The sequence below is a fragment of the Capsicum annuum genome, chromosome 5, assembly GCF_002878395.1.
Source record: "Capsicum annuum cultivar UCD-10X-F1 chromosome 5, UCD10Xv1.1, whole genome shotgun sequence".
Classification (NCBI taxonomy): Eukaryota; Viridiplantae; Streptophyta; class Magnoliopsida; order Solanales; family Solanaceae; genus Capsicum; species Capsicum annuum.
The window spans coordinates 163,074,072-163,087,309 of NC_061115.1; the positions used below are offsets into that span (position 1 = coordinate 163,074,072).

The 13,238-nt window shown below is 36.4% G+C and overlaps 1 pseudogene; it reads right to left on the reverse strand.

The window, feature by feature from the left end:
- Window positions 1-8,755: 8,755 nt before the first annotated feature.
- The window catches only part of LOC107871925, an 8,712-nt pseudogene continuing 4,229 nt past the window's right edge, over window positions 8,756-13,238 (reverse strand).

Here is a 13,238-nt window from a genome sequence, read left to right on the forward strand (position 1 = left end):
TTTAGCGTAGGTTGAGGTATCTTTCTACCAGACATTATAAGGGTTGATACTTCTCATCTGAGTTATCCTGTCAGCGAGGGTTGACAAAAGAGCTTTCTGTCAAAGAGGGTTAACTCACAGCTTGTCCTTACCCATGGCATGGTATTGATGCCCTTCTAACTAGGGTTACAGGTTGGACCCCAAATCAACTAGAGAAGGGGCATGTCGGTTAGATGATTACCTCCTACAGTCTCAATTTCAGTATCAGTCTCAGAATAGAACTCAGTCCAATTCTATAGATTTAAGACTATTAGACATAGTCACTCAGCTCAGTATAGAACTCAGTATAGTTCTCCAGAATTCAGGATTGTCAGATACAGTCACCCAGTTATCGGTTATTCAGTTAATCAGTTGATCAGTATTCAGACTCAGTCTTCAGTGTTATCATGATTTTAGTTACGGTATACATATTTATGCATGTACTCTTATTCAGTCATAATCATGTTATTCAGTTATTATTGTTCATGCATATGAACCCATGTATTTCAGCCTACCTCACTGAGCATACCAGTATATTAAAGTACTAATGCATGCTTTTTGTGCCATGATGTCTTTATCATAGGTTCTGATACACGAGCTCTAGAGCACCCTCAGTAGACCAGACTTTTAGCATTCAGCATAGTTATGAGTCCTTATAGTTTGAGGACATGATTACTATTTACAGTATTTCAGTTTATGTCAGTACACGGAGTTAGTTGGGTACTTGTCCCATCAAATCTATAGTTCAGACAGTTAGAGGCTTCCTAGACTAGAGTATTTCATACAGTTATTCAGATTTCAGTTTTGTCTTTCAGTTTTGGGTATTTGTGATACCTCTTTTAGTATTATTAGTATTATTTATAGATTGAACCTTATGGCAAGTTTCCACTAATTTTTGCATATTATTCATCATTATTATTTAGTTATTGCAGCAGGTACTAGTCATGGATTAGTTTGTGGTCCCTCAGGATTATGAGCAACATGTAGCATCCAGGGTACAGACTCGAGGCGTTACAAACTCGGTATCAGAGCCTAAGATTCAATAGAGTCCTAGGAAGTCTGGAAGCCACATCTAGTAGAGTCTTGTGCATGGGTGTGCTGCGTGCCACACTTATGGACAGGAGGCTATTCGATGTTTTAAGAACAGTACCCCTCCTTTCAGTATTCATCTCGTGTGAGTGAGCATGAGCTCTAGATACACTCTCTTTCTAATCCTAGTTTCTCTTCCATTTATAGAATATGCCACCATAGAGGACTAAAAAAAGAGGAACGGGATATCAGTCAGCCCCTCAGCCTATCCATCCTGATCCTTTAGGCGAGCATATCTCCCACACGGAGTTCAGAGCAACCTTCACCACCTTAGATCATTTTGTGGCAGTCCAGAATAAATGCCAGGTGCAGTTCCAGCTAATCTGGTGGCTAATATTGCTGCTGCCAGGATTTGGAACTTCACCCAAATGAACCATCCGTCTTTCACAGGGTCTAAGTCAGATGAGTACTCTCAGGAATTTCTTGACCAAGTGTAGAAAGTTACTGACATTATGAGGGTGATAGCTATTGAGAGCACTGAGTTGGCCGCATATCAGTTATAGGATGTGGCTCACTCATGGTTCAAATAGTGAAAGGTATAAAGGGCCGCAAATGTAGGGCCCATAGAATGGAAGGAGTTGGCAGTTGCTTTTATAGATAGGTTCTTTCTGCTAGAGTTGAGGAAAGCAAAATTTTTGGAGTTTATAAACCTGAATCAGGGAAATATGACAATATAGGAATATTCTCTCAAGTTTACTCAGTTAGCTAAATATGCCCCGCATATTGTAGCAGATAGCAGAGGAAAAATGAGTAAGTTCATATCAGAGGTGTATAGCAGTGTGGTCAAGAAGTGTAGAACTGTATTGCTTATTAAAGAGTGGTCATAGCCAGGCTCATGGACCATGCTCAGCAGATAGAGGAGGCCAAGAATAAAAAGAAAGAGAGGGAGAATAAGAGGGCAAGAATAGGTTGTTTTAATTTTGCTCAGCCAAAGTCAGAGGGTGGGAATCATTCTCAGTTCTGCCCAAAATCCTCAGTTCTAGCTCCTTCCTCAGCCAGTGCTCTAGTGCCAAAATTTAGAGATGGCAACCGAGTTAGGGCATCAGGCCCTAAACCCCAGGGCAGTGTTAGCAGTGCCCTAACTAATCCAATTTGCCAGAAGTACGGAAGAAACCACCGGGGTATCTGTAGAGCAAGCATAATGTGTGTTTTAGATATGGAAAACCAGGCCACAGAGTTAGGCGGTGTCCTCAAGTAGGTTCACAAAGTCAGCATAACCGTCCCCCAGCTCGGTTTAGTTGCCCAAATCAGCAGGGTGCCTCTTCCAGTGCCACCAGTGGGCAGTGCCCAAACAGACTCTATGCTCTTCAGTCCCGATAGGATTAGGAAAGTTCTCTTGATGTGATCACTGGTACGTTACAAGTTTTCCATTTGCATAGTTACGCTTTGCTAGATCTAGGAGCTTCTTTGTCTTTTGTTACTCCATATATAGTAGTTGATTTCAGAGTCAGTCCCAAAATTCTAGTAGAGCCTTCTCAATTTTTACCCCAGTGGGTAAATCTATCATAGCCCAACGGATATACAAGAACTATCCGATCATGATATCTCAGAAAGTCACTTCAGCAAATTTAGTCGAATTAAAGATGATTGATTTTGATGTTATTCTCAGCATGATTGGCTTCATTCCTATTATGCCTCAGTAAACTGCAGAAATAGAGTTGTCCAATTTTAATTTTTGAATGAACCCATCCTAGAGTGAAAGAGTAGTACTTCAGCACTTAGGGGTCGACTTATTTCTTACCTTTAAGCTAGAAAGATGATATCTAAGGGATGTGTCTACCATCTCATATGAGTCTAGGAATCTAGTTTAGAAACCCCTACTCTTGAATCAGTATCAGTAGTATGTGAATTCCCAGATGTGTTTCCCGAAGATCTTCTCGGAGTTCCTCCCGAAAGGGAAATTGATTTTGGAATTGATCTTCTCCCAAATACTCAGACCATCTCTATCCCGCCATACAAAATAGCTCCAGTAGAACTTAGAGAATTAAAGAAATTGTTAAAATATCTCTTAGATAAGGAATTCATCAGACCCAGTGTGTCTCGTGGGGCGCATCAAAATTATTCTTGTGTAAGAAAGATGGTTCTCTCAGAATATGCATAGATTACCATTACTTAAACAAAGTTACGATCAAGAACAAGTATCCACTCCCCAAAATTGATGACTTGTTTAACCAACTTCAGGGTGCCAGTTATTTCTCTAAGATAGACCTCAGATCAAGCTATCATCAACTCAGAGTCAAGGAAAGTGACATCCCAAAAATAGCTTTCCGAACTCGGTATGGTCACTTTGAATTTTTAGCCATGTCCTTCAGTCTTACCAATGCCCCAGCAACTTTTATGGACTTGATGAACTGTGTGTTCAAACAGTACTTGGATATGTTTGTCATAGTCTTCATAGATGACATTCTTGTTTACTCCTGTAGTGAACACGATCATGCAGACCATAATAGTATTGTAGACTCTCAAAAACCATCAGTTATTCACCAAATTCAGTAAGTGTGAATTTTGGCTGAGGACAGTAGCATTCCTTGGCTATATAATTTCTGGTGATGGCATTAGAGTTAATCCCCAAAAGACCAAAGTAGTGAGAAACTGGCCCAGGACCATCTCTCCGTTAGATATCAGAAGTTTCTTGGGTTTGGATAGCTATTACCGATGGTTTGTTGAGGGATTTTCATCTACTGTATCCCCTATATTCAGATTGACTCAGAAGAAAGTCAAGTTCCAGTGGTCAGATTCTTGTGAGACGGGTTTTTAGGAGTTGAAGACTCGACTCACTACAGCTTCAATTTTGACCCTACCAGATGGTTCACATGATTTTGTTATGTACTATGATGCTTTCATAGCCAGATTGGGTTATGTTCTGATGCAAAGAGGTAAGGTCATAGCCTATGCCTCTAGACAGCTTAAGCCCCATGATAAGAACTATCCTACTCATGATCTTGAGTTAGCAACAGTAGTTTTTTCCTTAAAGATTTGGAGTCATTACTTGTATGGTGTGCACGTTGATGTGTTCACTAATCATAAGAGCCTGCAGCATGTGTTCTCTCAGAAAGGCCTCAACCTCTATCAGAGAAGGTGGTTGGAATTATTGAAAGACTATGACATGAGTGTTCTGTATCATCTGTTCAAGGCCAATGTAGTGGCTGACGCTCTTAGTAGATATCTATGGGTAGTATTGCCCATATTGAGAATAGTAAGAAGAAAGCTCAGGAAGTTCATCAGCTAGCCCGACTAGGTGTTCACTTAGTCGATTCAGCAGAAGGTAGTGGGTAGGTGCAGAGTAGCTCAGAATTATCCCTAGTTTTCGAAGTGAAGGAAAAGCAAGATAAGGATTCCAGTCTAGTCCAGTTGAAGGAATCAGTCAGAAATCAGAAGGTAGAGGTTTTCTCCCAAAGCAGAGATGGTTTTTTGCATTGTCAGGATCATCTATGTGTGCCAGGTGTAGATGGCTTGAGGCAGTAAATTCTTGCAGAAGCACATGGTGCATGTTACTCTATTCATCCAGGGGCCACGAAGATGTACCGTGATTTGTGGGAGATCTATTGGTGGAATAGGATGAAAAAGACATTGTAGAGTTTATGGCTAAGTGATCAACATGTCATTGGGTTAATATTGAGCATTAGAAGACTAGTGGGTCCATGTAGGAGTTCAATATTCCCACCTGGAAATAGGAAGAAGTGAACATAGACTTTGTGATGGGCTTGCCTCGTACTCATCGTCGGCATGATTTAGTTTGGGTCATTATAGACCAGATACCCAAATCAGCTCATTTCCTTCCAGTTTATACCTCTTATTCAATCGAGGATTATGCCAAACTCTATATCAGGGAGTTGGTCAGATTGCATGGTATTACATTGTCCATTATCTCAAATAGAGGTGCCCAGTTCACCTCTCATTTCTGGAAAGCATTCCAAAAGAGTCTTGGTACCCAAGTTTATTTCAATACATCCTTTCATCCTCAGACAGATGGTCAAGCATAAAGGACCATTCATACCTTGGAAGATATGCTTTAAGCATGTGCGATAGACTTTAAAGGTAGTTTGTATGACCACTTGCCTTTGATTGAGTTCGCGTATAACAACAACTATCACTCCAGTATTCATATGGCTCTATGTGAGGTGCTTTATGAAAAGAGGTATAGATCTCCCATTGGTTGGTTTGAAGTGGGTGAGGCCATAGTGGTAGGGCCTGAATTGGTGTTTGATACCTTAAAGAAGGTCCAGTTGTCAGGAAAAGGCTGAAGACAGCTCAGAGCCGACAGAAATCGTACGTAGATATGCGCAGAAAGTATCTCGAGTTCAATATTGGTGACTATGTGTACTTGAAGATCTCTTCTATGAAAGGAGTAAAGTTTTTTGGCAAGAAAGTGAAACTCAGTCCCTGATATGTCAGTCCTTACCAAATCCTCAATCATTTTGGAAAGGTAGCTTACGAGCTTGAGTTACCTTCAGATTTATCTTCAGTATATTCAGTGTTTCATGTCTCCTTGATAAAGAAATGTATAGGTGACCCATCAGTCATATTCCCTATTGAGAGAATAGATATTAAGAACAGGCTCTTTTATGAAGAAATTCCAGTCGAAATCCTTGACTATCAAATTTGTAGACTAACGAACAAAGAAGTTTCTCTAGTCAAAATTCTTTGGCAGAATCAGTCCGTTGAGGGAGATACTTGGGAAGCAGAAGCAGACATGCGAACCAAGTATCCTCATCTATTCTCCGCTAATCCAGACCCAGCTCAAGGTAATAGTTTCCTTAAGCTTAATCAGTTTCATGTTCAGATTTCAGTTACAAACGTGGTATCAGTTCCCATTGCATGTTCAGTATATAGATTCAGTTTATCAATAATCCCAGTCATGCATTCATGAATTATGTTCAGCTATATCCATGCATTAGATATGTATGTTCAGTATGATAATTCAGAATACCAGTAATATCAGTCATATAGTCATGTTCCAGATGTTCACGTCTAGTAAGTAAGTCAGCTTCTCAGTATTCTCCATCTCAGTAGTCTCATTTGAGGATGAATATTCCCAAGGGGGAGATAATGTAAGACCCCACAAAATCCTAAGTTTAATCCACTCTTTTAGGCTTGTCAAGGGGTCCCGACTTAGAATATTCTAACTAAGTACTCAGACTTAGTATCATTTTGACCTATGAAGGTTGACAATCTTATTTGCAACCTTTACATTTATTAAATGTTGATATTTAGGTTGATTCATGATCAGGAATGTCCGTAGGTATTTCCAAATAAGTTTTGGATTTTTTGGACTTCATTTAAAGCCCCTTTGGAACCTCAAAACAGTGGATCAACGCGATCTTGGCGCGGCGTGTTGACTATCACGTGTATTAATATTTTCCCCAGCTACCAGTATCCAATTCTAGTAAATCAACGTGAACATGGCGTAGTGCATTGGCTATCGCATCGATACCATCGACATACTGCGTCGACCTGCGCGTCGGAAACCTAGTTTTCAGTCATTTAAAAGACCACATTCTTGGAGGTATTTATGTCTTTTTCCCTCGACCCTCATCCCCTAAAACACAAAATTAAACTCTTTATATAGAAAATATAGCCATTCATTCTCCAAGTAGCTCAAGAACAAAACCCAAGGTGCTTAAATTTTAAATCAAGAACTCAAGATTTAACCATAAACTTTCAGAAATTCTCCAACACAGGTATGTGAAGTGTTCATCCAAGGGTTCCTTCCACCCTTGGAGTCCAAGAATCTTTTTTAAACTTTAAGTAATTGATTTTATAATTTCCATGGTTGGGATTATAGTTTATCCATGCTTGCTATTTGGATTAAGTTCCTAATTCATGATTCTATATATATATATATATATATATATATATAGCATATGAAATTGATCATTATATGTGTAGATTCATGTGAATATATGACAAACTCTTGACTTGTGAAATTAGATATGAATTATAATGCTCACTTGTTGTTCAATACTATGTGCATATTCTATGCTCACCAAGTGCTTGATAAAGTGTCCATGTGAACTATTAAAAGAATGAAATCATGTCAAGTTAGCTTATTTGTAAGTTATATCATGCAAGTGTTTGTTAAAATGCCCTAATGTATGAATGATGATCAAGTTCATAGTTTACATGTTTCATGTTATGCCATGTCTCTTAATTTATGCTATCGCGTCCTGGGGGTACTTGTACCCTACAATTTAGCTGATTACCCAGAGCCATGGTCAGTCATAGAACAGTATCAGTCATGACACGATCAGTAGTACTCTCAGTCAGTTATAGAACTCAGAAAAACTCAGTAGAATCCATATTAGTCGAGTCTAATTTAGTATCTAGTTCAGACCTTAGTAAACTCAGTCAGCTAACAGAATTCAGTAATATTCCATCAGTCAACGGGACTCAGTAAACTTAGTACAGTTCAGCTAAATAGCAATCTCAGTAATTGTTCACTCTAGCCTAGTACAGAATAGAAATCAGTTCAGTGTCTATTCAGTTGGGAGTAGGATGTAGCACCGAGTTAACCCAGGGATGAAGGCATTCCTGTCAGCAGAGGGTTTGACCCTTAGTAGCAATCCCTGTATTATAGAACTAAGTAGCCAGCGTAGGTTGAGGTATCTTTCTACCAGACATTATGAGGGTTGATACTTCTCATCCGAGTTATCCTGTCAGCGAGGGTTGATGAAAGAGCTTCCTATCAGAGAGTTTAACTCACAGCTTGTCCTTACCCGTGGAACGGCATTGACACCCTTCCAACTGGGGTTACAGGTTGCACCCTAAATCAACTAGAGAAGGGGCATGTCGGTTAGATGATTACCTTCCACAGTGTCGTTTTAGTTTCAGACTCAAAATAGAACTCAGTCCAGTTCTACAGATTCAGGACTATTAGACATAGTCACTCAGCTCAGTATGGAACTCAATATAGTTCCCCAGAATTCAGGACTGTCAGATACAGTCACCCAGTTATAAGTTATCCATTTAATCAGTTGATCAATATTTAGACTCAGTGTTCAGTGTTATCACGATTTTATTTATGGTATACGTATTCATGCATGTACTCTTATTCAGTCATACTCATGTTATTCAGTTATTATTGTTCATGCATATGAACCCATGTATTTCAGCCTACCTCACTGAGCATACCAGTATATTTAAAGTACTGACGCATGTTTTTTGTGCTATGATATTTTATATCATAGGTTCCGATGCACGAGCTTTAGAGCATCCTCAGTAGACAAGACTTTCAGCATTCAGCATAGTGGTGAGTCATCATAGTTCGAGGAAATGATTACTATTTATTGTATTTCAGTTTATATCAGTAGACGGAGTTAGTTGGGGACTTTTCCCATCAACTCCATGGTTCAGACAGTTAGAGGCTTCCCAGACTAAGTATTTTAGACAGTTATTCAGATTTCAGTTTTGTCTTTCAGTTTTGGGTATTTATGATACCTCTTTCAATATTATCAGTATTATTTACAGATTGAACCTTATGGCAAGCTTTCGCCAATTTTTGCATATTATTCAGCATTATTATTCAGTTATTGCAGCAGGTACCAGTCATGGGTTAGCTTGTGATCCCTCGGGACTATGAGCATCATATAGCGTCCGGGGTACAGACTCGGGGCGTTACAACTACCTACTTCTTGTGCTCTATCTCTTTTTACTTTGCCAAGGCCCTCTCTACCTCTGTCACAAAATATCTATCTGCAACACCTGTTATCAAACATTTAACAAACTCTATAGAGTTGCATGTTAAGGTGTCTGTTTTATCATAGAGTATAGTGTCAACCTGCCCAAGTTCCTCATTGAGATTAGATATTCTTGCACGAGCTGGCTTATCAATTTTCTCGTAGGTACATCTCCATATCTTGATTGATGAATATGCTCTATAAAACCTTCACAATTTCAATAGACACATATAACGAAATAGGAATAAAGTACTCATACAACATAAGGGCTGTCAGGAAATGGAAAAATGCATCCAGTGAAGCTCGTTTAGGATCATAAAATACACTTGTCTTGTCTGGTCGAAGATACCACCTCCTTAGTTTACCACCAGAAATGTCATTCTTAGTCTTAATCCCAAAAAAGATCAATTCAATAAAAACTATTATAATCAAGGTACCAAAAAGAACATATATTATTCTATTCATACTTTTCTCAATGCCACTCCTCTTAGAAGGAGGATCTGTAGAATTCTACATGACTTTTGTGTCATGACCAGTAAAAATGACCACACTATAAACATAATCAGTATTCCGTAACTTTGAACCTCGCAAAAGGATCTGTTGCACTGAAAGAGAGTTCTACTGTTTAACATAATACAGAGTTCCAATAAATGTATAAAGATCTTCATTTGGATCTTCACACTTGACAACAACCTTAAAATTTTTAAAAGAACTATCATCGTTCAAGGAGCATATGATATTCAATGCATGCTTCACCTTAAGGTTAGTCTCTCCATCAAGACTGGAGGTTTCAACATAACATGTCCCATCCTCATAGCTTGATGAAAGTAAAAGCAGATCATTTGAACACCTTAATGAGATCACCAACTCGCAAACTTCTCCATCTAGTCTCTTGGAAAGTATTATTATCAGTGTATATGTTTACTTTTCGGTTATTAGCCTCAATATCCTAAAAAAAATTACATCAAAAGAACTAAAATTTTACAAGAAAGACCATTGAATAAACACCTAACTTGCTTACAACTAACCAAAAGCACTCCAACATTTTCCTTTTGTCAAAGTTCTAGAACCACAGGCATGCCAGCATAGACTAAGAGAAACTATTGATCAGAAAGTAAGACTACAACCTTGTAATCACACAACTAAATACATCAGAAAGTCCTAGTGATGTTTTTCGACATGACATCCAGACTTCTCAAATTATAGTACATCTGATTTTACACCTGAGACACATGTGCAACAATTAGTAACTATTCTAACTATCCTTTCTTTCCAAAGACTTGTTCACTCGGGAAATATCAAAGTTGAAGCACTTGTGTCCACCCAAAAGGGAAATAAAATGTTTTCTTAATATAAAATAAGAGATTTCATGTTTTTTAAAGAAAAGGAATAAAGGAAATAAAATGATAGATATTGATTTGTATAAAGTAGTCAATTTTTGTGCCTGCGAAAATATATTTGTATTTCCAAATACTTTTCAAGTAAGGCACTGCATTTATTTATTTATTTATTTATTCCAAATAGGTTCTTCTTTTTAAAAAAAAAGGTTGATAGTACCTCTCAAGGTCTCATTTAGGGACAACTTTACACATTATTTCTATTGGAGGTTGTGGTTGCAGCTATATCTTATTATCTTCATATGCTACTGGATATTGCTTAACTTCTTTTTTTCCTTTCTTTTTATAGAAAGTGTCACTACACATCTCTTTGTTTCTATTTTTTATGAGTATTATTGCCTAGACACATCATAAATATATGACAAGAATCTACTTAACAAATTCTATCATCCTCATTGTGAAATCGACTCTACCTCAAAATCAATATCCTTAGTTGCTAACCATATTGGCCAAGTTACAATGCCTCCCTACCTCTGAGGTAAGGTCTACATACAATCTACCCTCCCCGGACCCCACATTATGGACTACACTAGTATGTTAATTTTCACCCTAGCTAGAATTTATTGGTGAATGGTGAACGAAAACTGGAACACCAATTAGAGCTAGTTGATCCCAGTCGGAGAAAACAGAGCGTATAAACCTATGAAAGTGGATTAAATATAATAGCTAGGACAAAAGATTTTCAAGCATCAGAATACATTAAATATATACCTGCCTTTTACACCTTCAATATTTGATCCCTTCTTTGGCCATCGTTGCTCCAATCACAGCCAATAAAGGCGCTAAAATGTTGCTGGTTATATAGGGAGCCAGAGAAAGCATCAAAAGGACTTTTTAACCTCCATTGAATTTACAAATGCAAAATTAACCTACAAAGATTCTTAGCAGCACTACTTTTCAGACAAAATAGGGAGAGTGCTCTTAGATTCAGCAACACTAAGTCACTAACAACAACATCCCGGTGTAGTCCTACAAAGTGTAGTATGTGGAAGGTAGAGTGTACACAGACCTTATTTCTTCTAGCTCGGATGTAGAGAGGTTGTTTCCGACAGACCCTCAGCTCAAGTAGACAGTCCAAAGCAGTCCCAATAAAGGAAGTAATAGCGGTACAGAAACAACAAACTAACAACAATAGTAAACTGCTAGTAACAGAACAGATTGAACAACAAACCCACATATTCAACATAACTGTTCTTTATCTACTTTTAATAAATTAAATTATAGCTTAACCAAAACAATAGCAATCGATTAATCTCATCATTGTTCCATCAAAGAAAAAAAATAAATATAACTCACATAACGATTGTACAACACTACAACTTTCTCAGCTTCTTCGACAGTGCTCATCGTCACAAACCCGAATCCACAACTTCGATCAGTCTACCTATTGTAAATAACCTACAAAAAATCAAATTCAGTTCCACAAATAATAAAGCTCTAATTTTTCAATCTTTTGTAAAAAGGCTCAAACTTGAGACATTATTACCTCAGCAATCTCAACAACACCAGCCTGTTGGAAAAGTTGAGTCAACCTTTCACTATCCCAACGAATAATTTCACATCCTCGGGAGGTTCTTGATACCCCTCCGCTTCCGCTTTTGCTTCACCTTCGCTTTCGGCTTCATCACTCTCTCCTTCATCACGTGTGTTCAAAAACTGATCATACAGGGAAAAAAATAAAAATGTGTGAATGATTGAAACGTTTTAATTAATATGGAATATGAAATATGTAACATGTGTAACAGTCAGCCTTTATTGGGACTATTTTTCTATGTGTGTATTATCTTAATTTTTTCAACAAAAAAATGAGTAAAATATTTCAAAAAAATAAGAAAAAAGATAAATGCAAATGTTGGCTCCTTAGACATGCCACATCAACATGCTCTTGATTCTTTTTTATATATATACTAGTTTCATGAGGCCCGTTCTAAGACCGAGCCCAAAGTCAGATATAAAAATAAGAATTTAAATTTAAAAATATAATTTATATTAATTTTTTTTACTTTATAATTAGTATAATTAAATGGTTTATTAAACATATCTTGTTGATAAGTTTTCATAATTATTAAAATATTTAATCACATAACTGGATAATTTTAGATAAAAAAAATAATCTGTGAGGAAGAAAATATTATCACGGTATTATAATATGCTAAAATGCTACAAGTAATTTGATATTATATAAAATAATTTGATTTAAAATATGTAATAATTAAGATTCAAAGAAGAACATAAATAGAAAATATTGATATTTTATAAATTTGTGAATACGTAATTCTTTATTTATAAATAGAAATAAATTATTTTGATATTTATTGATGTTTTAGTTTATCTCATGATTTCAATGGCAAGAGTTTCACAATATATTTTTTTTTCATCATATAGAATTACCTGAAACAAAACATTTCAATAACTTCAAATTTATATTATAATAATTATAACCTTAATTTAGAGTCATTATATAAATTAACTTAATAATGATCTATAAGAATATTCAATGATAATTAAACTAACATTAATAGATTACTCCATTTGATCTATTTACTCGTCATATTTTTTTTCTTTATACGTCCCTTAAAACAATGCCCTATTCATCCCATTTTAATTATTCTTTTGTCATTTTCCATGTCCAATAAGAAAAATAATAAATACAAGATATTATTTATTAAGTTATCCTATTTGTTATCTATTTTTGAACGACTGAATATAATATGAGAAAATTCTATAAGATAGTAGTTAAAATTATTACAAATTTAATTTTGTATTAAGTTAAGATCATAATATTCAAAAAAATCTTTTTTATTTTCTTAAATTTCATATCAAATCAAAATATAAATGAAGAAAATAAATATTCAATGAGAGTAAAAGACAAGAATAGATTCACAAAATATTGCCATATTTCAACATGAATATACCAATAACTAAGGCCCACGTTGGATGGACTAAAAGGAAAATTCATGAGGGTGATAAAAATGCAAGAAAAAAATTTAAAAATATATATATATATATATATATGTAGCTGTTTGATTTATCAAAGGATCAATGTGAGGGCCACCAA